Here is a 24912-nt window from a genome sequence, read left to right on the forward strand (position 1 = left end):
TTATGGCGGGACCCGGGGTCCCGAATAAAGGGAAGTCAAAATCGTAATGAATTTATTTTTGGCGACTCCGTCCCACCGCGCACATAAACGCCGCGACCCACCTGGCGCTGATCATTATGTTGTCATGTCGTGTCCAAGCGCAGCAGCGAGGACGAATGCGCAGAAGAAACAAAACTTTGATTAGCGCACAGCGAAGAGCTCGTCGAGAGGAACAGATCGCCGTGTCGTTCGCCTTCAACAGACGTAAAATGACGTCGCAACGCAGTTCATGCGAGAGCCGGGGGCTTATGGGACCCCGGGGTCCCGCTATAAGATTCATATGCTTCAGCATCTTCTTGGTTCTTTCGGTAAAGTCACGTAGAAGGGAAATAATAAAATAATACAAATAAAACATAATAAAATACAATTCTCACGACGTTTCGGCCACAACGCAAGCAGCCGTCCTCAGGTGAAGAACAGGCCTGTCGGAAAGACAGTGTCTGTCGGAAAGACAGTGTCTAAATGACACTGTCTTTCCGACAGACCTGTTCTTCACATGAGGACGGCTGCTTGCGTTGTGGCCGAAACGTTGTGAGAATTATTTTATTATGTTTTATTTTTATTATTTTATTATTTCCCTTCTACGTGACTTTACCGAAAGAACCAAGAAGATGAATCCCTGCAGTCACGAAAGCTTTAAATCAAAATTTATGCTTCAGCATCTCTCAACCTCATGGAAGGGGGCGGGGGATGGGGAGAAAAAAAAGATGAAAGAACAAAAATAGTCTCTGGGTCAGAAGTGACCAGTCCTGATCAATGCAGACATCTGCGACTGCCTGGTGCTCACCCACGGGGGTAGGGACGATCCCATGACCCTGTGCTGTTGTGAGGAGGTGGTGTTTGTGCTTTGCTCGCGTGGCTGGCTGTGACGAAGGATGCTTAACCCAAAGGCCCCCGGCCATACAAAGCTGGGTGGAATGGCACAAACCATCAACGACGGACAACAGCTTTCAAACATTGCCCAATTTTATTCCATGCCCATGCTTTCAATCTGCCAAAAGGAAGGTGGCTTTTCTTTGACGTTGTGTAATTTAGTAGCAAGGCCAAGCGGTGTGCAGTGGTGACGAGTAAACAAATGTTTGGACGGAGTAGCAGTTGCAGTGTCACGGGACACTTTGTCACGGCTCTCCACCCATCTTGGCACCACGCAGCTCCGTTTCCTCAGTCAATCACTCGACAACAGCAGCGGTCTCAAATACACCTCCGTGCTATCGCGTTACCCAACGCCTGCTAAATTGTTTAGCGTGTGTGAGCCAAACGGCGGTGTCAGCGTACGCACGCGGGGTGAGTTGGTGCAGGGATATCTTCGTAAATGATCAAGTCCACGTGATAATAACCATCGCAGTCTGCGCCCCCTTCCATGGAGGAAAGGCGAAACGACACGGACTCTCTCCTGAAGTCATCGCATGGCTATCAGACCTCGACATTGTCCTTCGTAAATCTACTGCTGGATGAGGGCCTCGCCAGGGCGCGTGGGTCATGATGGTTTAACACGTAGGCTTTCGCGACCAATGTTATTCATAATCAACGTTTTTGGGTTTAGATCGCATTATTTATAAATGTGTCGTAACCCTCCACCACCCGACACGGCCAATCAGTAAAAATGTGTCACGTTGACAAAAGACAAATAGTTCACTGCTTTAGCCCACCGGTGTGTTGAAGTCACAACATTTACGTCGTACTCAAATTGTAAATGTTGTGGCTTCAACACACCGGTGGGCTAAAGCAGTGAACTATTTGTCTTTTGTCAACGTGACACATTTTTACTGATTGGCCGTGTCGGGTGGTGGAGGGTTACGACACATTTATAAATAACGCGACCTAAACTCAAAAACGTTGATTATGTCATGATGGTTGTTTACTAAAATTTACCACGCAGGTCAGTGCCGTACAACAATGAATTTGACTGCACTGTCCTCTGCTGCACACCACATCAATCCTGTTATGCAGGTAGGTCTCAACATCCAAGCAATATCCAGGGTCTTATGATCATATGGTAATATAACCAAGGCTGTAATTATAATATATATTCAAATATGATCGAAATGTCCCCCCCCCCAATATATTGCTATAAAATAGATTTCTGTTTATATGATTGTCGTTATGGTTGTACTTTATTAGTCCCTAATCTCTGCCATTACATATGTAGAGGTGTAATTGTGTATGGGCGCGGATGGCTAACAAACACAAGGGGCGTGGTTAGGGCCGTACACAGAGGAGGTGCTCACACCGACGTCCGCACCTGCATCCCCCACGGGCCCCTCCCGGGGGCCGAGTACTATAAAAGGTGGTGAGCCGGAGGGCTCGAGGTCGAGTATCAGCTTAACCCAGCGAAGACGGAAGACCAGCTAGAATAGGCCCCGAGAGCCCAGACTGATGTTCTTATAAGAGCTGGTCTGGAGACTCAGGGTGCCGGGATCCCAGCTTGACCAGGGCTGGGATAGGTAGCCTCCCCTAGCTCCGTAGTGGAGGACTTGGGCTTAGGTTAGCGGGGTTAGATGTTGTGTCTCCCTGTTAGCCGAGTAAAGGGGACGATAACCCCTTAAGTACTGTGTGTACCCGTTACTGTACACAAGTTGGTGTTAATAAATAAGTGTGCCTCCGACCCCGTCGTCAAAGCCTCCTGAATACTTATTACACATACAATGAAACAAGAAAAGGTAAAAAAGAAAAAACCGAGCAATGTAATACAATACACTATTAGACATTATTGCAAAAAAATAATAAAAAGTCCATCCCATGTGTTAGTGATTTTTTAATATTTTAGGCAGGAAATGGCAGGAAATTCGTTTTCAAATTTAGATTTTCTTTTTTCTTGGGGGGACCCCCTAAAATATTTGGTCCCCCCCAATGTTGACTCCATGGCTACGGCCTTGAATATAACGGTACATATTTTATAACAAAAAGGTATTGAAGCATTAATACAGAGGTATTGCCAGATACTGAAGTATTATTGTGGTTTCCTGCATATCACTGTAAAAGCTACTTCCAGATATTTATGATGAAAAACTTACCCAAATAAATAATTTGTCACTGTCTCTGTTTCATTTCTTTTCAAAAATGAATAACGCATTAGGTGTGTTTCTCATGAATAATATATTTGATAACATAATTCTTGCTGTGCATTATGATATTTAAAACGATGCGCATTTAAAAAAAAATGCATCACTTTATGGATGATCAAATGTTGATACATCTCAGTAAGATTTTAAATATCTTGAGTAAAGCTCAAAATGTTTCCACCGAATCAGTGTCTCCCCTGTCTACACTTTGCACGATGACCTGTCAAACCCCACACAGCTCTTCGCCGGTACATTTGAGAGGCCAGCACATTTCTCATTCTCTAAAAAACCACTGTTCCGTCGAAAATCCAGTAAAATGAGAAGTCAAGATGTTCTTTACCAAACCTGCTCTCCATCATATATATCTCACATGAGCACGTAATATATGCGGTGTACAGACTTGTGTAATGATGCATCACATCATTGATTACAGTAGATGCTTACTGCTGTTTGCGTTTAGTGTGTTGTCCTTCCCCCGCACCTCCGATTAGCACGATTGGCTACGTAGGGTGCGAAAGAAGTTCAACATGCATACATGATGCACGCATACATGATGCACGCATACATGATGCACGCATACATGATGCACGCATACATGATGCACGCATACATGATGCACGCATACATGATGCACGCATACATGATGCACGCTGTGTGAGGATCCGTAATTCACGTCGAATGCAAATGACATGCAAATCATATGCCAGGACACAAATGGGATTGTACACATGAGACGAAAACATAAGAATAACAACCATCATCTAATCGGATTGCCACCCCAAATTGTAGCAGTTCTTTACACGGCTGTGGAGGATGATTAGTTACATGCATTGATGTAAAAGTTGAAGGTGCAGCTATGGAATTGCCTGCTAACTCCACTGCTGTCAGAAGAGCCTCCATATAAAGAGAGCTTTAAAGAGCCCTTGCAGATGGAAATAACCATATTTTACTCCATCACCCACGATCTACCGATCAAAAGGATAGAGGCGGAAAGGGTGGGGGTGGGGGGATTTAAGGAACTTGTAACATTGCTTCATCCGTCACGCTGCGAGATTTAATTGGACCGGCAACCTCTGCATTGCAAGCTCAGTGTGCAGATTTCTACGTACATGGCAGTATTTATTATATTATTAATGATCTCATTAACAATTTTATTCAGATGCTATTGAAACACACATAATTCAGTGGAGTTAGGTGCTGCAGCTGACCGGTTTACGGGAGAAGGCAGAGCATTTTCTGTCCATAGTTGTTCTGAAACATAAATTGAATGCAGAATGTGCCTCATCCGTTCATTTTGATCTATATACAAAGAAAACTACCATGGTTTATTTTTACTTTCTGCGTGTCATTTTGGACACAAGCGTCCCACATCCTCTGGGTTTTGTGCCCTTTGCAAATCCCCATTCTGTCACGCACTGTGACAAACGATAATGCCGAACCTGAAAATCGTCCATGCTTTGCACACTCAACTTCAATTAACTTCATATTTGTGTGACTCTCAGCTTAGTCTCGCTACATTTGAGCAGCTTTGGCATTTTTTTGTACCAATTTTGCTGTTGCAAAGAATTGTATTTAATTAGTTCATTGAGGCTTAACACGTAACATCTAAGCTATTTATTTAATTGAATATACAGTCCGTCTGTTTCTGCATGCGTGTAAGCACCGTGTGGGGAGTAGTAGTGTAGCGGGTAGTACGCTGTGCTACAAACCCCGGAGACCTGGGTTTGAATTCCCGCTCATGGCCAACACCAATAACCATTATCTGAACCGGTCGTGGGCCTCGCCTAGGTCGACTCAGCCTCAAATGAGTACCTTGGTGCGGTGTGCAAACGTGACCACTGGGGAGACAAAGGCGGTCGGGCGTGGTGTTGGCAACCCAACCCCTCGTGTGCCGTACCGGCGTTCATAGGTGCTCACTAAAAGCACTTGCCCCAACAGTCTGTTAAGGCTATACGGGGGATATTTTTATTTGTCTTTGTGTGTGTGGACAGGGGGTGGTGATTCCCACATACCGGCCAACATTGGTGATGAATACTGGATAAGAAAGCTGTCCTCCGTCTCCCCCAGATCAACTCAGCCTTATAGGTGTACCTGGTGCAGTGCATTAACGTCACTACTGGGGGGGGGGCAAGGTCGGCGATCTGCCCACACCACCCCCTCGTGTGTCGTGTCGGCGTTCATAGGTTCTACTCGCTAATGGCACTCGCCGAAACGGTCTATTGAAGGCCATTCGGAGGAGCTTTGTCTTTTGTGTATGTGTGTAAGCGTGTGTTAATGGGCGACATTCAGCCCACAAAGCCTCTTTTCTATGACGAGTACACATAGGGCTGTATAGGCGAGGACCTTCATGATGATGCTTGGACAGCCTTGGCTGACTGACAACAGTTTCACTGCAGCACCCTCCTTGCTGACATTCACTATGGAACGTTGACAATGATGACACATTGTACCTTCAACTGAAGCTCATTACAAGAAGCTTTTTTGTGTAGCAGCTTATTCACGTAACAAAATTGATTTCAACGGAAATGGTGATTAACCCGATTTAATTCACCAATTAAAATGGTACCTTATTTAAAAAACAATATGTTTGCTTCCGTGGGTCTCGGCGAGCAAATGTGCTGTTAACGCTTTTCGTATAACTACGACATTTATTTAACCTTCAGGTGAAATCTATTTTGCAGAGAGAGCAAGACTGGGACATTGCTTACGTGTTTGATTCAATCACCTGTGCGTGTTTGACGTTGTAATGACATCATTGCCTGCTGGTGTGTCTTTGGCGTCAGTGATTTTGTAGGTCAGCAAAGTTTCCATGTGGGTTCGACACTTAATAATTTCTCAACTGAGTGCAAACGTCCTACTTTAGCCTTCACCGTTACGCGTATTCATTTTCCTGCGTATGTTTGTGTGTGTACAAAGAGCAAATGCTTTAAAAGTAGTAGAATCACTGCTCGGTGATTTATTATCAGACATTGAACATATGAGTTTTCAAATCTTACATCTGAAGTAAAATGCAATTTGTAAAAACAGAATGTTTGACTAGAAACGTGGTTTTTCTTCACAGAATACCACCCGCACAGTCTCAAGTAATAAGATTAACAAAACGATCTCTGCATTCTGACATATCACACATTGGTTTCACAGTGTACCAGAATACATTTGACCACAATACAAGAACAATATGTGTATGGAGACGCCAAATGTAGTTGCAACCTAAAAATGTTATTCAAGAATATTGGGTACGTGACTTTACCGAAAGAACCAAGAACAAGATGTATATATCTTGTAAACCAGTAGATGTATATATGCATATATATTTGTATACATAATTCAAACTTAACACATAGGCTTTCGCGACCAATATCATCCATAATAGAGGTTTTTTTGGGTTAGATCGCGTTAATATATAAATGTGTCGTTAAAACCTGCCACCACCCAACACAGCCAGCTAGTAATGGTTGTGACGTAAACAGAACGTGGCCAATTCGTCACTAGTACAGCACTAGTGTATAGTGTAATGTATAGTGTAGTGTATAGTGTAGTGTATAGTGTAGTATACTAGTACAGCACTAACCGGTGTGTTGGAGAGCCAAGCCACAACATTTACAATCTGAGCACGACGTTTCGCCAGTTATTGTAACTAGCTTCATCAGGCGACAGCCAGATTTGTGGAGAAGTCCACCTGTTTCGTTCCTTATGTAGAAGCGTAGATGTGGTGACCACGCTTCTGATCAGCACGAGACTAAAAAAACATCAGAGAAATATTAAATTCTCCCAAATACAACTGTCAGCAGCAGCAGAACACGCGTGCCAACAAGGACACTCAATTTATTTTGATAATGTTGAAGTTTTGTGCAATACTAGCTACTACTGGCCAAGACTAATGAGAGAATATCGAAATTAAAGAAATAAAATAACTTTAACCGTTCGGATAGCTACCGCCTTAGTGCTGCGTGGAAGCGAATCATCAAATAATACATTATTTAAATCATGCCTAGAAAGGGCAGCGTACTTCAATAGGGATTACCGTTGGTAGGGCTATTTTAATACACACAATAGACAGGAAGGAGAAGTTCAAATGGCTCGCATAATGCACATGCATAATGCAATCCCTCCCATCCCCACATTGTGCAAGAGCAGAGAAGCGTGGTCACCACATCTAGGCCTCTATATAAGGAACGAAACAGGTGGACTTCTCCACAAATCTGGCTGTTGCCTGATGAAACTAGTTGCAATTACTGGCGAAACGTCGTACTCAAATTGTAAATGTTGTGGCTTGGCTCTCCAACACACCGGTTAGTGTTGTAGTAGTATAGTACACTATACACTACACTATACACTACTATACACTACACTAAACACTACACTACTACACACTACACTACTATACACTACACTATACACTACACTACTATACAATACACTATACACTACACTACTATACACTACACTACACACTAGTGCTGTACTAGTGACGAATTGGCCACGTTCTGTTTACGCGACAACCCTTACTAGTTGGCTGTGTCGGGTGGTGGCGGGTTTTAACGACACATTTATATATTTACGCGATCTAACACAAAAACCTCTATTATGGATAATTCAAACTATCAATAAAATTAGGGTTTGGCAGGATATGTCAGAAGTCACACGTTTATTTCCCCAATGAAGCCAGTTGAGCGATACTGCTCTTTTTCAAGGGCGACTTGGCAGGCAGACAACCACGGCAAAAATAGCTTCTTCTTCTTTAGTGAAGAGCGTCATTCGTCGGGATGATGGGCGATGGTCAGAAATAAACAATGGAGTGGCAGCCAAAAGATGGAACCCATCCGAGAGAAATAAATCGAGCTAGAATCAAAAGCTGAGTGCCTTTGACATAAGGCTTTAACATCACAGTGACACTCAGAAACCTGTGATTCTTTAAGTCTGGTTCAATTGTGTAAATGAATTCATGAGGAAAGATTATCAATGCGGTAGGTCAATAACAACAACAACACAAAGCCCACCCTTCGCATATAAACCCACATGTATCTTTGTAAATAGCTCTGCTTTAAGAATGAGCAAAAGTGAAAGCTACAAATGGCAATGCGGCACGCTGCGATAAACAGGGGAAGTAGCATTGACAGGTATGGGGCATTGCTTTTAGTGAAAATAAAACAACGAACCCTGGGGTCTTGCAAGTGCCACATCCACGAGCCGGGCCGGTTTGGATTCATCACGAGATTTAATCTCATTTCTGCGACGAATAAAACGCCGTATTTCGTAAGTCCAGAAAATCGACTAAAGAGGAATAAGACATGAAAGGAGGAAGCACCAATCCACTTAAAATGTTAAGTGAGAGAAAATGGCTCGCTGAGTGGCCACCTACGACGAATATGACCTAAAACGAGGGTTCAATTTAGCAAAATATTTAATCATTTTATATTTTGAGAGCTGGCATTCAGCAGCAGGGCCAATGACGAGTGTGCGGCTCTCGTCCGGTCACTGTTTTAGTTGCGAATTTGTTTTCTAGTTGCAACACGGCGTTTCAATGACCACGGATGCACAGCCTTCTTTTCTGACACCTACGCGCCAGCAGTAGAGCCACTTAAGTTATTAATGAGTGGAAAATGGGTCAGAGAGAGAGAGAGAGCATTAGCTTGAGCAATACTACTGAGTCGGCTCTTGCTTCGCATGAACTGGGGCAATGTAAAGTTTCGCTCTCTGTCGGTTAAAGTGCTTCTCGGGGAAAAGAAAAAAAATGTCTACGGGTCATCGTGTGATGGTCTCGCAGATTGATAGAACAAAAAAAATGGTCAAGCGAGCAGGAGGTTTGATGCGCGTGTGACACGGAGCACTGCTACACACACCGCCGTGGGTGTTCTGACCAATGCTATGATCTCTAATATTTATCACAAGTGAGTAATCGGAGCTGTGAAACATCTCTTGAGGTCTTGCACATTCTTTATTATTTGCACGTGTCCCCCCCCCCCCCCCATTTTCCTATTTATTCATTTTTATTTTTTTAACGTTATATATAGAGAGAGCCTTCTTTGAACGCAATGAACCGGCGGGCAATGTGCAATGTGCCTGTCCGCGCAGTCCGTCGACACCAAAGGGGTATCCGTTGCATTGTTGTCACGATGTTGACAGCGTTTTAAGAGCCTGGGCCTGAACTACATGGCCTCATTTCACACTGATTTCCAGGTCAAAATGTCCCAGATCAAGGCGTGAGCGCGGCTATTATAAGTAACATCATTACCTTCGGGGCACCCTCGTAAGCTCTTGATAAAACACACCGTGGCGAGTGAATATTGATGGTGCGTGGCCTTGCACCCAACATTCTTCTGTTTTGTATAAATCGAGATCGGTTATGCAGCAAAGCCTCCGGATTTACATCAATCGCCACAGTGGGTCCCTCTATGCTGCAGATTCGACGTGATTAGCATTGAGCTAGGTGGCTCTTAATTAGATGGCGTGTGCTTGCAGCTAACGTAAACTGTATATAGAAAAGGCCAAAACATACGTTAGAAAATGTAGCCGATGGTTGTTTAATGTCAGCGATTACAAATATTTATTCCAAAATGGATTGTCTGTGAAAACAATTTGTTAAGTGAATCTGTGCCCAAATCCTAAATGACACGTGTGTGTATGTATGTATATATATGTGGGGAGCGATAATGTAGCGGTTAGCGCGCTGCGCTATGAACCCGGTGACCCGAGTTCGATTCCCGCTCACGGCCAACACCAGTGACGATTATTGGAACCGGTCCTCGGCCTCCCCTAGGTCGACTCAGCCTCAAATGAGTACCTGGTGCAGTGTGTAAACATCACCACTAGGGAGACAAAGGCGGTCGGGCGTGGTGCTGGCCACCCACCCCTTCGTGTGCCGTTGCGGCCTTCATAGGTGCTCGCTAACAGCACTTGCCCCTACAGTCTGTTAAGGCTATATGGGGGATCTTTGTCTTTGTATGTATATACTGACAAAACAACCCCCACCGTATTGGTGGTTACCAGTCGATAACGCTGTGAGCAATGCCATTGAGGGGAAGGGTGATACTAATCAGCTGCTACCCTCATGGCACTAGCAGCCACCACAATGTCCAACGGTTCTGGGAGGGTGCGAGGGGTTGGTGACCCCCTCCACCTCCAATTAAATGACCACAAAACCACGTGTAAAAGATCAAACTAAGCTTGTGCCACATGCCCCGCCAAAATGAACACCGCAACTCCGAGTCGCATGTTCGGCTATGTACGGTGCAAAAGAGGTTCAACACACATACAAAAAATATCAGAAAACCACGGCACGTGGCCATGTGGAATGTCTCAACGGCCATTGCAGAGAAGAGCTTGCCACTCCTCTATCAGGAGCTGTACAGATACCACCTGGACCTCTGTGCAAAACAGGAGGTCCGGTGGGCAGGTGGTGACTACAGTCACTATCGGGGTGGATAGTTTTGCACCCGGGGCAGGCAACTGCCAAACAACAGGAAGTCGACGTTCTTCTGAACAAAAGAATGAAGGGTGCATGCGAATGTGGCTGTGAGGTGTGGGAAGCTGTGACTCCGAAGCTCCAGTGGGCTCGCCTCCCCACCATCAGGAGGTGAGGAATGGCCGATTCGATGGCGAAATAACAACGTTTGGAGGCTGCTAGACACATGTGCATTTCATGGGCTTGTAATTACAAACACGCGGTTTTGGCATCAGCACATCAACACAACATCATGGATGCATGCCGGTTTCAAGCAAGAACATCTGCTGCACTATATAGTGACAGCACAGCAGATACGGGCCCATGTCCTTGACACCAGGACCTACTGCAGAGTTGATCTGCCCACTGACCATCAGCTTATCATTTGTAAGATATGCCTGCCATTCTTCCACTGCAGTGGTGGGTGCCCACCTAAAATGGCCTTCAAACTCACAATAGCCTGGTCATGGCTAGCTGATAAAAGTTACAATCGAAAATGTAATCATCGCTGGGGTTGGTATTGTCTGCCTCTCCTCCCAAGGCCAATGGATATGGTTGAGGTTCAGGACTACCTCCCCAAAGACCCTTGCTGATATAGAGGAGGTGTTGTAGTTAACTGAGAGAAAGTGACAGGCCCACTCCTTAAACTTATTAAAAGCAAGACAAATGGAACGAAACACACTTATTAAATGGTTCTTCTTCTAAGCCTAATTCCCCATTATGGCACTGGCCCAGCTGCTCAGAGTTTCTTTCTCTGTGTACTTCTACTGTGTGCCTATACTTCCAAATGCTAAAAATTTACTCTGAGGCAACAGAGCCCAAGTGGGCTGCAATGGGTGTTTATATTAAAATGATCCTTGGAATGTTGTAAAATTTCGTTAGGATAGCATTAAAATTTGCCCTACTATTTTATTCCAAAAAATAGGAACGGATTTACATCTCGACCTTGAATTGTGCTGGTCTCTCATCGAGGTGTGAAACCACAGATATCTCGCTCGAAGTGGTCACAATTGGATGGGGACCTGATTCTAAATGTGATGTTTTAGATCACAAGACAGGAAGCTGATTTGCATAGATCTAATAATTGGAATATTGTTTTACGTTTTAATATGCTTGAGATGGACTTGAAACTTCGAAGACATAACATTTTTTGGAAAAATAATCATCCTTAACGATGCAATTTTAAACTTACTCATCCAACGCGAATGATATATTTTTTGCTTTCCAATTGTTTGTACAGGTAAGCTGTACCAATGCAGCCATTGCCCTTCAGCAATGGATGAGGGCCAGGGCCAAAACTCATTTCTGCGTGAGTCAACTCGTGGGAGGCTGTCGAGACGTGTAGACGTCTGAAATTTAAAAGATCAAGCTGGCATATAAATCTCCAGATCCCAGGGTAATTGAGCCGGTAACGCCAAGCAGACACACGGAGCGAAACTGTAAATTGGATGCAATACGTCATGAGATAAAGAGTAGCATTACACCAAAAAAACTCAATGAAGATTTTTTTTATCAGTGTTTTTGTAAGGTAGCCTTTGTTTAATTACTTTCCTGCGATGCTTTGTTTTTTTTGTGTGGTAATTGTCGCTAGCTCTGTTGGAAGAAACAAAAAGGTAACATTTCTGTACAAACCAAATTTCTGTACAAACCAAAAGGCGAAATTAATGGAATGACAATCTGCCCAAAAAACTGATTACGGCTAAGAAAATGCTCAGATATTGCATTGCATTGATTTGTTTTCTTTAACGACAGCCATGCTGACTGTACAGTGTGCGCCGTGTGCAGTCAGCATGGCTGAGCTATTTTGGCCCAATCTATTTTTTGGTCCCAATTGAATTATTAGAGTGACAAAGCGAATTTGTACAAACACACCCCGTGTAAAACAGTTAGGAGCCAGGCACACATAACGTTGGCAATCAAAAGTGGTGAGTGAGGGAGTCATTATGGTGAGTGGTGAATGCTTGGTAGGGGTGAGTGATTGATATGTAAAACATTTATCGTGAGTTATAGACAAGGGTGAGTGGTGAGTGATTGGTACGGATGAGTGGTGAATAAGTGAGTCGTAAAACTGCGTGTTGAGTGAGTCATAATGGTGAATTTTTTGACAGTGGTAATGGTGAGTCAAGGAGGGCTGTAAGAGTGTGTGGTAATGCTCAGTGGAGTTACACTCGCCGCACATGAATGCCACGGGAAAAGTTACTGCTTTGGACTCTCAAGGGATGCAGTACGCATGACCAGACACAATGCCGCTCTAATTGCCACAACAAAACAAATGCCACCGCCGTGAACTCATATCCCACGTGCATCACGCCTACAGATGTGCATCAGTGTGCAACGTTGAAGCTGAAATATTAGCCGACGTCACCGCAGTTGGGCAGCGTCTAAGCGATGTATGGTGCCCTATCCGTGTCTCGGAGGTGCAGAAGATTGTGTGGAGGTCTCGGACCACATGGAGGTAGATTGCTCAGAATGTTTTTCTTAAAAAAAAAATAAACCCAAAAATGCAATCAAGTGTTATACAATGAAGAAAAACGTCTGGGCACAGCATTAGCTTCACCCCCTAAGCAGGAATTTAAAATATGAGTTCAGTTGCTGAAATTAAAACATGTTGCTCAGGTGTGTTGAGAAGGGAGAGTAGCTATGAGACAAACTATTTAAGCATATTTGCACCAATTAATATTTCAATAATTGTCCCAAATCTCGTACGGACATTGAAATACCTTCACTCATAAACATACCACGTGGATTAACGAACGAATGCGAGAGGCATTGTATTGACTGCTTTGGCAGGACACGTTTGAAGGGATGATGGCTGGTGGTTGAGATCAACAATCGAGTAGCAGCCAATCAGAATCAGAATGTGTATTTATACTGGAGGAATACGATGAGCTATAAAGTTATTTTTCACCGATGTCCAGTCGGGGCACGCAGGGGCAGTGGAGGGATCCTACCAAAGAGGACGTCCCCTGTGGAGAAGGAGCAATGAAATCAGCTCATGTGCAGGAGCTGGAAGGATCGTCGAATCGCCAAACCGGGAAAGATTTTGACAGCTTATTGACATTCTCATCCAACAGTGAATAGATCATGACTGATGACGATGAACAAACTCCTGTGAACCTGCCACTCTATCGGGCAATTGTAAATCGCTGGTGAGAGTGGAAACCAAAGTATGAATGGGTTTACATTTTTTTTTCAACTTCCGTGTGTTTATCGTCGGATTAAATACGGTTGTGAGTGCATTAGGTGAGACATTGAGAGTGGGAAGAGCCTAAGAGAGTGGGTTCAAGGACAGATAATGTCAGTGACTGAGTCAAAAGGAATTAGGGCAGTTGGTAGCCAAAGGACTGGGGGATCAATCAAGTTCCAGGCTTCAACTTCCTATACATGTCCACACATCATATTTAAATATATATTCGTGCAGTGACTCTAATTGATGTATTTTCCTGCCCTATAAAGCAGCCTAACCCTAGACGTCGATCAGTTTATATTAAAGTGCGCAGCTTGAAAATAGGCCCAACAACATGAGTAACACGATGGTGCAGTGTCTTGTGTCCTAAATAATCGCGACCGCTTTTATTTTCGTACGGTATGCAAGATGCATTGCTCTCATGTATACAGTATCTTGTTGAACGTGAGCTTGTTTTTATTCCCCTATATCGTTGCGTAGAATTGTACATGCTATATTATACGTTCAGATTTCTCATAAAATGCACAATTACTGAACACGCTTCGTGTTTTGTATTATACTTTTGTGAGATATGATTTCAAGAAACAAACGATGATGGCGATGATGATGTTTGAATGAAATTGGTCTGAAAATTGTCTTTTTTAACAGTACATCTGCCATTCACATTATGTGTTTGGCCAGGCGAAGGCGAGGCTTTTTCTACAAATGTTTGAGTATCGTGTTGTTTTTGGGCTTTTAGGTCAACGTTGGACATTGCGAGATTTGGACATTGAAAAAGACCAACAGAGAGAAGATATTGGCATTCGAAATGTATTGCTATCGTAGGATACTGCATCTAAACTTGACCCAAAGAGTCACCAACGTAGAAGTAAGATAAAGGGCGACAATCTGATGATGCAGGCAGTGATGAGAAGGAAACTGGCACTGTTTGGACAGATATGCAGGATGGACAACAACAGGATCATTACGAGTGGGTTGTTTGGAAAAATGAAGGAACCTGAAAGACAGGAATACTCTTTGGTTCTTTCGGTAAAGTCACGCAGGTATAAAATAAATGAAATCACATGATTTAATTAAATCACATGATTAAATTGTATTTATTTAATATCTACCTACGTGACTTTACCGAAAGAACCAAAGAGTATGGATCCCTGCAGTCACGAAAACTTCAAATCCAGATAGAGGAAGACCTAACAGAGAATGGCTTGACGAAGACATCATAAGACACTGGTGTCAGAAAGATGCTCACCAGAATCAGAATCAGAAAGGGTTTTATTCGCCATGAAAGTTCGCACAGACAAGAAATTTACTTTGGCAGGAAGGTGCATACATTCAACATATTGGAATCTTAAATCTTAAATAAGTGGTGTACAAGTCTAACTATACTAAAGGTACAAAGTCTAACTAATACTAAGGGCAGTGGCGGCTCCTGCAAAATCTCTCAGGGGGGGCAAATGTCTGGATGATTGATAAGGATAAGGTCCACCCATGCAATGGATAAATTAACAGCTTAAGCATGTAAAGGCAACTTCACTACTTTAATATTAAAGAAAAATAAAGTGACTCTTACAATACATCTCCTTGTTTGTTTCTATACTCACTATTATTACACTACTTACATCACATTACTCGATTAATACACTGCTTACTTATACTGAAATTTTGCTCTTCTCTCTTTCAAAGTAGCAAAGTGATCAATTACTCTCTCATTGAAAGCAGGCATGTTCCTGACTAGTTCCCTCTCCATGGAAAGCATAGCCATTGCATTCAGACGTTCCTGTCCCATGACATTTCTCAGGAATGTCTTGATTCTCTTTAAGGTTGAGAAACACCTCTCAGCTTCAGCAGTTGTCATGGGAGTGGTTATGAGGATGTTCAACAGAGCACCAGTCTCTGAAAAAGTATCCTGGAGGTTGTACTTCAGCAAAACCTGGTACAGCGCTAGTGCACCACAGCAGCCCTTGAATTCTGGACTCTCATAAATGACAGACAGTTCAGTATTCAGCTTCGCCTTATTTAACATAGGGTATGCCCTGACAGTGATGTTCAGAGCCTCAACAGGGAATGTATGGCCATGCTGTTGAAACATCTCTCCTTGTAGCAGCGTGGCACTTACAAGGTGGTCAGTAAAAGAGAACCTTTCTTTGGTGTGCAATACAGTATATAATTTAATGTTGGGTTTGTCTATGGCGGTATATAGTAGGGTGTAGACTCGTGTGATGTAAGAGAATAAAGTTTAGATGCAAGCATATTATATATATTTTTTACGACGTAGAATTGTACTGTATTACTTACTGTTAGTAACTCAGCGTATTGTAGAGTATATTTAGTATACTGATGATAATATATAGTTTATACTTTAGTTGTTTACGTGGTGGTTTTAGTTACTGCAGCTACATACTATTAACACTCCTTCCCTTCATTAATTCTACCCTTATCCCCTCCCTTTGATGCTGCTAATCCTGCATAATGCACGGCCATAAATAGTACTATTCACTTACCTGCATTTCCCATATCACGTACCTGCATTTCCCATATCCCCTCCCTTTGATGCTGCTAATCCTGCATAATGCACGGACATATGCAGTACTAGTCACATACCTGCATTTCCCATAAATATGCTAAATTCCTCTTGATATTTCATATTCTTTTGTTAAGGCTCCCCCTTTCTTCCCCCCTTCCAACCCAGCTTATATACATGCTCCAAGAACGTGTGCTGTTTCATTCAGACGCTGTCGCCTCGACAGACCTGGTTTTCACCTGAAGACGGCTACTTGCGTTGTGGCCGAAACGTCGTGAGAATTATTTTATTATGTTTTATTTTTATTATTTTATTACTTCCCTTCTACGTGACTTTACCGAAAGAACCAAGAAGATGAATTCCTGCAGTCACGAAAGCTTTAAATCGAAATTCCACTAGGTGGCGACAAATAATATTGTTGACTGAAACGTGCTGATGTATGATGACGTAAGCACGTTAGTGCGAGCCCTCCCGGAAGCCATAGAGAATGCATTGCAGCGCCCGCCATTCGAAAAAAAATTATCTTTGAATGTAAGTCTATGGGACCACTCTGGGCGATTCTCAGCCAGAGTGAAATCGCCCAAAAAGAGGCGGTACTCCACAGAACGTGACATGACGCTGATTGGACTATATCCAGAGGCACAGTAACGGCTAGCATAGCTCTGTGGTTGAATGAGATTGTTAATGTGATTGAAAAAGTCCCTTTCACACATTGGTGGTGCGTCACCCAATCGCCCTAATGAAGAAACCGCCCCTGACTAAGGGACTAAAGTATGTAATTTTTTCGAATAAAATAAAATATAAAATATAAAATAGCTATAACATACAATATAAAAATACAAAAATACAAATAGGGTAACATAGTGCAAATATGGCTAGGTGTCATTGTGCAGATAAAGTGTTAAAGTCAGTGTGAGCCCTTGGCCTTGTTGAAGAGGCCAGCAGCAGATGGGAAGAAACTTGGCACAAGCCAGAGGAAAGTGGAAACAAAATACGAAATGTGCAGTGGCCGCCTACGGGCTCTCCGCCCATGGACCGTGATGATGATGATGAGGCCAAGGTTTGTCTGGGTAGACATATGCCCTTTGAGCAACATTTCCGGAATAGCAGGGAGCTAGGTCCCCAACTGCGGCTTAGACTTGTCACCATCTCTACCTCGACCAAATGTTAAATGATGGTATGAACAATCTGATGCATGCATTTATGAAATGTGACAAATGTAATGTTTTCTTGCGATTGCTGCAGGGTTTGGTGACCCATCACAAACTCATTGTTTAATGCTGACTGTGCCACTGCTTAGCCAAAGGATAATTTTGCCCCCCAGCGATTCTAAGAAATTATCATAATTGATTCAAGATTCAGAGTTTTAGTCGCATTCTTTCTGTTTCATTTGTATAGTTCGTGCTGTATTTCGATTTAAAGCTTTCGTGATTGCAGGGATTCATCTTCTTGGTTCTTTCGGTAAAGTCACGTAGAAGGGAAATAATAAAATAATAAAAATAAAACATAATAAAATACAATTCTCACAAAGAGAAGAGTTTGTGTTGTGTTATGGTTTATGTTTACTATTGTTAATATAATTTCCCCCAATTTTTCTACATTTTATATTCGTATGTTATTTGTTATATAGCTTCCATTCATCGTCAATAATACATAATCAATATTTTCACTCTCTATTCTGAGTGGACGAATTCAAATTGGTAGATTTTTGTTTTATCTTAAATCACCAAAAAAATCCAATTGTGCTGTTGGCATCATGAGATAAAGAATATTATGTTTGGCAGAATGCGGCAGTGGGAACGATTTTTCGTAAGACATCTTTAGAAAACTCTTTCAAGCGGCCTTGTTATTACTTTATACAGCAGGGGTATAAAAATTGTTGCATGGCAGTTGAACTGAGAGCTTTACTTCTCAGACCTGGACATTTCAATGATAAACTACCTTTAGTGTGATTCTATTTTGCTGTATTAGAGTCATCGGTGACCAAGCTAAGACCATCAACTCATGCCACTTGGAAGGCTGATTGAATCACAGATGGCTGCCTGGAAATGAACACTGGATTCGATCGAAGCAGCGTCAGCTGAGTGCTCTGACCTCTGTGCCACCCGGCCACCTCCAAAGAATCAATTTTAATCAATACATGGATATTTCTTCAATGCATATTGTCGCCACTACTGTAATGCTGTTATCACTGATAGATCCATAAAAATGAGAATACAGATCAAGTTAATTTTTTATCCAAGTTGAAGCCGATAAAAATAATGAGTCTCTTTTGCAAGATATACTGGAGAAAAAATGTATTAATGAATAAACTGGGTACCAAATCAAAACAGTCCGATACTATCTTCTTGGTTCTTTCGGTAAAGTCACGTAGAAGGAAAGTAATAAAATAATAAAAATAATAAAAATAAAACATGATAAAATAATTCTCACGACGTTTCGGCCACAACGCAAGCAGCCGTTCTCAGGTGAAGACCAGGTCTGTTGGGGAGACAGACCTGGTCTTCTGCAGTCACAAAAGCTTTAAATCGAAATATAGTCCGATACTATATTGTATTTTAATGAATTACTATGATACTACTGTAGTAATAAAACAATAACGGTAATTAACATAAAAATAAATTAATGTAATGCAGATGCTAATGAGATGCTTTCTAAATGGAAGTTTTAAAAAAAAGATTTCCACACAATGTGAAACGTTGGCACGAAAACAAGTGGTAACAAACGAGTAAATTAATGAATTCTCAACACACTACGACGATCTCTGCTGCGAAGCGAAGGCATGGACACCAACTTGATTGACAGGCACTCTGAAATTGAGGCACTGGTGTTTTAAGAACACGTTCATGAATCTTGATGAAACTATCAATATTCATTGCTGAAAAGCTATTTATACTTAAGCTCAATCCGCTGCCTGAATTGTAACCATATGTAGATACGCAATGTTCTTTTCACAGGTTTAAATAAAATTGTCGTTAGCCTTAATACGGGCTGGCACTCTGTAAATTATCATATTTATATAACGCATTATACAAACAAATAAACTGTTCTTTTCAATGTAATTAAATGTCCCTGTTAACCAGGTGATGGCAGTTAAAATCACTCTCTAGTTTATAACGTTGACCTTGGTAAAATTTCTACCACGTGACAATGAGTGTTTTTTACCCTCTACAACTCATTTGCGGATTTTGTAGTTTACAAAATATATCGGTATTTTCAACAACAACAGGTCCCAGCGTCGTAAATCTCCAAACGGAATATCATGAGCTCCTAGTTATGATTGAGGAAACAATCTACAAGCAAGAAAAGGGCGAGTATGGGGTGAACAGGAGGACGAAGCAAATGTAAGCAATGGATTGTATTCTTACATGCGACTTGGATTACAGTCATGGTGCAGGATGGCACCGTGGCTTACTCTTGCTGAACAAGTCATGGGCTTCGGTGTTTCAGCCCGAGCCCCTCTGGAGATGACGGCGCTGGCCACTGGGCTATCCAGCAGCTTAAACGAGGGGCTTAAGGTGCAGAATACGACACCCAGGAGGATGCCTGCATCGAGCTCTGTTGACACGGGGCCGATATTGCTCCACCAAGACACATTCCCTGGTCGTATAAAGCGTACCGGGAGTGCAATGGGATCCTTATCCAGTTTAAGCCGGAATTGCAAGTGCATAAAAAAGACAAATTATTGTTGGAGGGGAACGTAAAAGGGAAAACGCAGCAGATTGTGTATACCCGGGGCTACAAAAAGGAAATACTTCAAACGTGGAATGATGCTTCATTCCTCTTTTCAAACAGGGTGATGAAAAAATACTTTAATAATTACAGACCCATAACGCATATACATATTTTACGAAGTTTGCTGGGAACAGAATAATGGAAAGATTAGAGGGCAACCAACAGCGTGAGCCAGCCAGATTTAAGAAGGTGTTCTCCACCATAATGTTATCAATCAGATTCTGAAAATCAATTGATAATATCTAGTGCCATTACGGCTATCCGTTTTGAACTTTGGCAAGGCATTTGACTCAGCGGAAACTGATTCAGTTATCCAAACAAAAAAAAACCCAAGTGGTTACACAAAAATCGCATTGAGAAAGAAACTAAATGTAATATTAGAAGCTGAGTCGGACAAGGAAACACGTTTTCATCAAAGTTATTCACAACCACAGAGCATTAGAAGATGCTTTTATGAAAGTTGTATTGGAGAAATAAAAGCATGAACATATACATGGAGATAACGTTCACCATATATTTGCTGATTGTGGTGATATATAAATGATAGACCACTTAAAATGATAGACCACTTAATTTTATTTTCAATATTTTCAATGACCAAAAAAAGATAAACAGAGAAACGAAAGCAATTCAAAATACGTATGGGAGCTGATTTTTTAAAACCAATTCCCAATTGGGGGAACTGCCAATTTTGACGCGGAAAATTTGTGCAGTCACGGGTGATAGGTGTGATACCCATTAAACTCTCTGCACAGGAAGCTTCATCTGGATCGGAGAGATAAAGTTAAATACACATATATATTTTAGTGATCTGTCAACTAAAATCAAAACACAGCTGTCTGCAGCCACATCCCATTCTCTAGTGGGAGCATTGGTGTGTGGGTTTGGGAACCTATAGACAATTCTGTCAATGATGTTACAGCGAGCCTTCTCTTGCAAATTGTGTATTTTTGTAAGTTGTATTCTCCTGTAAGCTTCCCATATAAAGCGTATATATGTATGTTTAACTTCTTTCGCACCGTATGACACACACACAGTATTCGTCGCCGTAGTTATTTAAACATCAACAACGGTGCCTGGCTGCAACAATGCAGAAACTACAAATATGTGTCGTGAACAATGCTGTACAACTTTGCGACATTACTAAGCAACCCGTGCAATGACTCCTGTCACAGTTTCTGCCTACATATGTGTAATTGCATCTTTTCAGGGCCCTAGACCCCTCTACAGCACACCTTTACTGAATCCACAACCCCACAGCTTTATAAATACTGTATGTAATGACAGTAGAGTCTACATGCGGTGTGAGTGGACTAGTGGCCACCGGAGGTAATTACAGGGGAGTCAGCCTGCAGTGCGAATGCACTAGTGGCCACGGGAGGTAATGACACGGGTGTCAGCTGTGAGTGCGAAGGGACTGGTGGCTTCGGGAATAATCAAGAAGGGAGCGTGGTCAGGTGACGGAAGAGGACGGTAGAGTATGCCGGTGGAGCAAGCGTCCAGAATCGGCGAGAAGGTTTATATAAAAGGGAGATGCGTGGGTAACTCGGGGCTGTTGTAGTGGGATCTCCGCCTGTGTCAAGTGAACGTGTCTTCTATAAAGAGCCATCTCAAGAAAAGTGTGTCAAGTCGTCATTGCAGATAGATAAACCTTTGTTTAAAATTGTTGAAAGCCCATCGGGGCTAAACGTTTAATTTTAAAATGAGACCTGACCTGAAACACACTTTGTACTAAGCAGCTTATTCAAGTAAACACATGTATTTTATTTCATCAAAAGTGCGAGTTTTGGGAATGCACGTATCCCCCTGTAGATTTCCTGTTTAAAGCTTTGCACACAAATATCACGACTACTTTGGCAATGCTGCACAACTCTGTGATGTCAGCGAACGAGCTCCTGCCCCAACCTCCATCACAGTCATCACAGGACCACTTGAAGGCACATTTTTCAGAGAAGCCACCCCTTCATATGTAGATAGAAAGACTTTTATTGAAAATAGGTCCGAGGCAATTGAAACTAAAAGTCTCTTTCTCAAAGGAATTCTGAACCTAAATCAAGATCTTACTCGTGGCCACGTGCTCTTCCTGCTCCCGCAAAGAGCTTGCCAGGCCCTTTTAGGTGTCCTCCCCTAGAAGTCGCTACCCTCTGATATCAAAACCTTGAGGCTTCAAAATCTCCCTACGCCCCTCTTGTCCATCTCTCCTCAATCAGCATTCCCATAAACAATGCAAGCGCATCCATGTTATTTGAGGTCAACACTGCTATTCTAAAGGGTATCAGTTCAATAACTCAACAGTCATCCTCTACATCCTATTTGTAGATTTTTTTTTTACAAACCACTCAGCGCTTGTGCATTATGCAAAAACGATAAGCTTTTTCTGAGAAAATTGCAAGTGCATTCGGGAAAATGGCAAATGTGTTTTGCATAATGCACAAGGGCCGTTTACATGTTTCTGTGTGTTGTGTGAAACTCATCGTGTTCGGTTCTGCACTATTTTGTTTCGCATTATTCACAGTGTTGATCTTCTTTCTGTCAAACAACTGTCTTGTCTCCACAGGCCTCCATGTCTATTCACCCTTGCGCAAGAGTTTCACGATTGCCCTTTTCCAGCGTCCGTTGCTTGATTTCACCTTTAACACAACCTTTACGGTGTATAAGAATAGGGTTTCCCCTTTTTTACTGACAACAAAACAGCTGTGTAAAGATGTTAAAACACCAAACTTAAACCTTTTACAAGGTATCATGTCTACATTAGCCACAATACTTGTGGTCAGAATGTAAATAAAAAACGTACTCTGATAATATATGCATTGTCCTTGAAACTGATTGGTCCACACCAGAGACAGCTTTCTTTTGAGCCTAGTCTCAAACCGCGTTAGACCAGAGGACGGTGTACTTATGACGTACCTTAAGATTTCCGAGTGAAGTGGCTTTTTTAATTCTGCATTCAAGTTTGCCTGTTAAACGATGCGTGCGTGTATTAGGCGTCTCGAGTTCGATTCCCGCTCACGGCCAACACGGGTGATGATTATCTGAACCAGTCCTCGAGCCTTTCCCAGGCCGACTCAATCTCAGATGAGTACCTGGTGCAGTGTGTAAACATCGCCACTAGGGAGACAAAGGTGGCCAGGCGTGTGCCGTACCTGCCTTCATAGATGCTTATAACAGTACTTGGCCAAAGAGTCTGATAAAGCTATCCAGGGTGTCTTTGTCTTTGTATATTAGGGATGAGTTTTCAGATTGAAAACGTTCATATTTATGATTTTGGATCCACACAATGGGTTTCCAATGTATGTTCACACATGTCTAGATACAGATACTACACATTGGAAACACAATATCGGGAAAACATCCCTTTGGCACATTTTTCAACAATAACAACCGCCATTCGCCACTAAGTGGCAGTGACGTCACCACGATGCTTGTGCCAGGCTATGTGCACCTTGATTGAAGGTTGAGGGGTTACCAGCCCCTCGCACCCGTCTAGAGCCCCCATTTGGCCGCTGTGGTGGCTACAAACGCCATGAGGGGAAAGTCAAATTTAAATTGGCCCTCCCCCCACGGCACTGCCCACCACAGCGTTGCTGCCCGGTACCACGAGGAGGTAGGGGGTTGTTTTGCCGGACTACCACAGGGATAACTGGCTTGTGGAAGCAAAAGCGTTCATACCAACGTCGCTTTTTGATCCTTCGATGTCGGCTCTTCCTATCATTGTGAAGCAGAATTCACCAAGTGTTGGATTGTTCACCCACTAATAGGGAACGTGAGCTGGGTTTAGACCGTCGTGAGACAGATTAGTTCTACCCTACTGATGCTGTATCGTCGTAATAGTAATCCTGCTCAGTACGAGAGGAACCGCAGGTTCAGACATTTGGCGCGTGCGCTTGGAGCCAACGGTGTGACGCTACCATCTGAGGGATTGTGACTGAACGCCTCTAAGCCCGAATCCCCCCCTAGACGCGACGAGACTGTTGCGCCCGGATCTTCAGTTGGCCTCTCATAGCCGGGTGTACTCTTGCCCGGTGCGGAATGCTGCATCCGACCCGCTCCGGGGACAATGTCTGGTGAGGAGTTTGACTGGGGCGGTCAACTTATCAAACGGTAACGCAGGTATCCTAAGGCGAGCTCAGGGAGGACAGAAACCTCCCGTGGAGCAGAAGGGCAAAAGCTCGCTTGATCTTGATTTTCAGTACGAGTACAGACCGTGAAAGCGGGGCCTCACGATCCTTTTTACTTTTAAGCAAGAGGTGTCAGAAAAGTTACATATACATGCACACTTTCACGTGCACATATCCATCGATATGCCTCTGAAAACGTAAAGATATCTTGGTCATGTTGCTGAATAGCCAAATATTGTGAGAATGACGAGATCACGTATCGGTTGGACATGTTTATGTGCAATCACAATGAGCAATAAGACCACTGGCTTTAATAGCGTCGTTGTATTACTGGCAAACCCCTTTTTGCAAAACGCTCCTTAAAATTAGTTGACGAAAAAAAGAGAGATAGAAAAATTTGACAGCGCTGTCACAACGTACTGCTTCGTTGCTCGAAGCAGCGACGCCTGTGGATATAGATACTGCCATTTCCCGAATTGTCAGAACCTGCCACGTGCTTTTGAAGTCCTCAAATGCTCTTTTTTTTTTTAACAAAGTCGGCACCAATTCTGCCCAAGCGTCGCTCCCAGCGCCGTCGCAGGGAAGTGGACGGCGCGGGGCGGTGGCGGCCCACGGTGTCGTTTTTCATCGTGGGCAACAAAGGGAGGTCACCGAGGTTTGAAGCTTTCGTGACTGCAAGGATTCATACTCTTAGTTATTTCGGTAAAGTCACGTAGGTAAAAAATGAAATTAAAATTTATAAAAATAAAATAATAAAAATCACGACGTTTCGGAGGCAACACAAATCTCACAAGTCTCCGTCATCA

Source organism: Lampetra planeri, chromosome 20 (assembly GCF_965212315.1).
Source record: "Lampetra planeri chromosome 20, kcLamPlan1.2.h2, whole genome shotgun sequence".
Classification (NCBI taxonomy): Eukaryota; Metazoa; Chordata; class Hyperoartia; order Petromyzontiformes; family Petromyzontidae; genus Lampetra; species Lampetra planeri.